The sequence below is a fragment of the Vicia villosa genome, unplaced genomic scaffold (genome assembly GCF_029867415.1).
Source record: "Vicia villosa cultivar HV-30 ecotype Madison, WI unplaced genomic scaffold, Vvil1.0 ctg.002775F_1_1, whole genome shotgun sequence".
In the NCBI taxonomy this organism is placed as follows: domain Eukaryota; kingdom Viridiplantae; phylum Streptophyta; class Magnoliopsida; order Fabales; family Fabaceae; genus Vicia; species Vicia villosa.
In genome coordinates, this window is record NW_026706027.1 from 208,515 (window position 1) to 213,818 (window position 5,304).

A 5,304-nucleotide genomic window follows, 5' to 3' on the forward strand; every position below is an offset into this window, starting at 1 on the left:
TCCCGAAACCAATTTCATTTTCTTTTTCTAACCAACTTTTCTATTCCCTCCTAACTGAATTTCAAACTAACTTCGAAACATTCCACTCCTAACTAACCTTGTAACTAACTCTTATAACCATAACTAACAATATCCTAACTGTCCTAACCACCTAAACTTCATTCCAATCTTTAACCATCACCAACAGAAAAATAGAGTTATAACTAGCATTTTGTAACTACCAAACAGAACCCCTAACCATTTCTAACAGAGTTAAACTAACAGAAGGCAACAGAATCAATAACAGAAAAGAAAGAGAAATCAGACGAGAGGTAACTAACCGGGAATCCTCTATATAACAGGTCACTCTTCATCTCTGAGCTCTCTCTCGATTCTCTCTTCATTTGTCTCGCCATCTTCAATACTCTCCCCATTCTTCACTTCTCAGAACAGTCCTTCTTGATCTTCTTCACACCTCAAATCACCAGAATCTTTTCTATCCATGGCTCCGATCATCATCGCAACTACATCTTCACCTCTGCATCAACCTTGAATCTCCAGATTCTACAACAATCTTCATCATCACCGTCTCCAATTCACACTCCTCCACCAATCTCCGACACTCCTTCATATCATCAACCTTCAACAACCTTCAAACATAATCACCACTCTTCAATCTCATCATCCTCATCACCAGAAATTAAACAGGAAAATGAGAAGAGGAAAAGGAAGTAACAAACTCATAACAGAAAGGGGAAAGAAACTTCAGGATCACAAACCTGTGGCAAAATCGTAACAAGCTCTTCAATCTTCACCGAACGACATCACCTTCAATTCATCTCATCATCTTCTTCAGAGCCAAGGCAACAACGAATCTTTATAATCTTCATCAATCTCCATCTGCAATACGCAACTTCGAAATACGCCTTCAACTCGCAATTCGTTCATTCAATCCAAAGCTTTAACAATATACGAGATGCTCCACAATCACCATCGATCACCAATCAGTTTCATCTCCTCGCGACCAAAGAAATCAGCCACGCATCAAGATTCCACGGAGAACTTCGACTTTGCAGCGTCATCGAATTAATCTCTATTCGACATTCGTTGCGACACATGCTTCAATCGCCATAATCGCTATCGTAATTTCATCTGCAACAAGAAGAGAACCGAAGAGTTGATCTGAGAACGATTGAGGAAGAAGGATGAGATAAGAGCGTTGTTCGTTTAATGGCGGAGAAAATCGATCGGAGAGGTGGAGATCATTCCGGCGCCGTTGAAAGAGAAGAAGCCTGAGTTCTGAGGACTTCAATGGTCACAAATCAGCGTAACCCTAATTCCTCTTCTCGTTTTTAATTTTCTTAGTCTTAATTTATTTATTATTATTATTTTTTTATTTTTTGATAATAAAATCTGAATCATGGATCAATCCACCATTGGGCTCAACGCCATTGCTGCTAGCGCACCCCCCACATGAGCCCAATTCTATGCAAAAAAACTGTAACAAAAAGCAATTTCGGGCCAGGCGCCCTTATCATTACTGCACCACTGATTTCAGTCTGAACCCCCCTGTTTCCATGTTTTTGTAATTAGCTTTAATTTTCCTTTTAGTATTTTTAGATAAGAAGGACATATAAAAGCAATAAGATTTTGTTAGGTTTAGAGTTTAAATCATTTCATTTTGGTCAGAATTTAGAAAGAAAAACATAATAAAAATCATCATTGTTTTGATAAGTAGAGTTTAGGTGATTTGGTTAGAATACAATTGTTAGATCCTTTTGGAAAATCTTGTAAAAAAATGCTATAGAAAACTCATAAAAATAGTAGTATTTTTAGTTTCATTTTTGTACTAATGCTTGAATTATTTTTCGTGCTAGTTCCATGTTATTTTTGTACGACACTTGTGTGATTTTATTGCTTGTATTTTTGGCCTTATTTTAGGCCTATTTTGTTTGTGCCATTTTTAGGTTCCTTTTGTACATAGACAGGAATTATAACACTTAGATTAGAATTTAGGATTAGTACCCCGTTTCACTCATTTTCTTTTCAACTTTTAAAATACTTAATAAATATCGATAAAGATCATACCATTACTACACTTCATAGTAGGAAAGAAATGATTGGGGCGTAGGCCCCGATGTATGTTCTTTCCTACTTAGCGGAGAAGAAATGATTGAGGTGTGAGGCCTCGATGTATTTCTTAACCGTTATTTAGAGAAACGATTGTGGCGTAGGCCTCGATGTGCATTCTCTAAATATTCACAAAAGAACTCCTTTTTGTATTTCCTTTACTCAGCGGAGAAGAAATGATTGAGGTGTGAGGCCTCGATGTATTTCTTAACCGCTATTTAGAGAAACGATTGTGGCGTAGGCCTAGATGTGTGTTCTCTAAATATGCAAAACAAAACTCTTTTGGTATGATCTAAGTCACAAATTAAATCCCCTTAAAAAACACCAACCAAAAACACTTAAAACATTAATAAATGGTCAGATTTAAAACAAAGTAAGGAAGTGATGCGAGACCTTGTAGTGGGTTCTCGTCATCATGGAATTACCCTAAAAGACACAAACCAATCATTTCTTTTTCTTTTGCCTTGTTGGCACCTAAGGGCAATGTCATTTCCGCTCGTACGCATCGTAGGTCGATCCCTTATGCAAGAGTGCGAACGTTAACTCCGCCCAACTAAAAAACACAAAAACAAACAGAAAATCTTTAGCCGAGCTACGGTAACTCTGATTCCTGAAAAGGATACGTAGGCAGCGGGGTAGGGCCCGTGCGAGTACAATTCTTTATTTTCCCTACATTTTGCATTCATTCGCATAGACATAGATACACCCTTTAGATAGAAACAAACATAGGTGGATACCATCGAGTACGATGGGCGCGAGGGGTGCTAATACCTTCCCCTTGCGTAACCGACTCCCGTACCCTATTCTCTGGTCGCAAGACCCTGTTCCTTCCCTTGCTAGGTTCTCTGATATTCCTTTCCCTTATGGGATAAATATATTGGTGGCGACTCTGTTCATTTTTCGCGAGCGTGCGACACAGACGAGTACCAAAGTAATGACACATACGAGCATCAAAAGAAGATACAAACGAGTGCCAAAGGAATGACACATACGAGTGTTTGAATCAATACAGACGAGTATCGAAAGAAGATACAGACGAGCATCAATGAATAACACAAATGAGTGTTTGAATCAAATACAGACGAGCATCGAAAGGAGATACAAACGAGTATCGAAGAAATAACACAGACGAGTGTTTGATCAATACAGACGAGCATTTAAGGGAGATACAGACGAGCATCAAGGAATAACACGGTCGAGTGTTGAATCAATACAGACGAGTATCGAAAGGAGATACAGACGAGCATCAAGGAATAACACAGACGAGTGTTGAATCAATACATACGAGTATCGAGAGGGGATACAGACGAGCATCAAGGAATAACACGGACGAGTGTTTGACTCAATACATACGGGTATCAAAAGGAGATACATACGAGTATCTAAGGAATGACACATACGAGTGTTTGAGAAGCTTGGTAGATGGACTTACTGGGGATTGGGAATTGATCTTGAAATGATTTGCCAGGACGGAAGGCGAAGGATACACAAAACGAGGGTTGGATCTAAAAGTTTGCCCGTACGAGGGAAAGGGACCACGGAGACTAGTGACGACTAGACTCGACCCAAAAGAGTAGTACATACTGAAGAATCACGGGATATCGATGCTTGCAAAGCATAAGAACTACATTAATCCCTCAGGTCAAAAGGCAGGGTGTAACTCTTCAAGAGTGGCAATTGTTCGAATTGCCACACACCAAGTATGGTCATTCAAATGATTGAAAAATGAGATAGGTTGAATGCCCACCCTCATTCACACTCTATTCTGCACGCAGCATACGGGAAATAACCTCGGAGACAACGATTCTGACGAAGAAAGACATTGTGTCCGATCCACACTGGAGAGAAAAAATGGGACTTCTTCTAGAGATTGAGGATACCAGGTATCGGCACCGTGGCATAAGGAGATTTGTAATGTAGTAACAGATATCAATCGGAGTTTGTAAGGAAAACTTTTTATGTGGGGAAGTATCGTTGTCTTATTTGAGTGCTGATTTGTATTACCTGGCTTATGCTTTGTATGCATGTTTGAATTTTTCTATGGCGTAATGATCCGCTTTGATGGATATGCTACGCTTTTGAGGATGCAATGTTATATGCAGTGAATACTATATGCAGAGTGCCAAATAAAGGCATTAGTGAGGTAAACACTAGGGAGAGTCCCCTTAGTGTTAAGAATTATGTAGAGATGCCAATAGATATTGGACTTTGACTTGCAGGTTTTACCCTTCCGGTTGTTGACTTGTGGAATAACTTCTGACTTTTCTCCATATGCCACTGCTTGGGGGATTTTTCAGCTTGAGGAGATCCCCTCGATTCACCATGTCGGGGATGAGAAATCCAAGTAAGGAGCCTTGGTTAGGGAAGTAGAACAACTCCTAGGAGAAATAAACTCCTATGCTTGGGGAGAGACCAAATTTCTAGGAGAAATAAACTCCTATGGTCGGGGAGAGTCAATATAGCTCAGAAGATTGTGCTCCAAGCTTCGCGACCTACGAAGGAATTTTCCCTAAAGGATCCTTGGAGAGATTCGTCGAATCTCGACGTAACTGCTCCAGATTGGTTGAACTCAAGAGAGATTCCTCGACTTGATTGCCCCAGATTGATCGAAGCTTGAAGAGATTTATCGACATGATTGCCCCTGATATGCTGAATTTGAGAGGTCAAACCTCGATTCAATTGCCCCTGATTAGGTACGTCTTACTAGAATCCTCAAGCTTTCTTTGTTTTGAAGTCAAACAAACATGGAAACAACTTTACCACGCTCAACGAAGTCTTCCAACTCTTCCCCTTTAGGTAATCAAGGAAAGCATTAACTGTTCATGCCCAACGGAGTTTTTAGAGAATCTGCCCCTCGACGGTCAACATTTGAAATGATTAGCTTTTACTCCTCGGAGCTCTCAAGTCTCTTGTACTTTGACATGATCAAGTTACTCACTGATTCTCATCATGGGAACTTCCTTGATGTTAAGCACATATTTTTATGCAAAAGAATGTTAATTCTAAGAATGATGATTCTAATGCAAAGCCTATGTTAGTCTTGCAGTTTTAAAACTTTTTGTGAAATGAGGTTGCGACCTCTTGTGACTGAATCACTAGTTGACACAACCTCGGTTTTTTGCATATGGAAGATAAAGCAAACGTACGATACCAACATGGATATGAGTGTTACTTCATTGGGAGTCAGTTAAACAC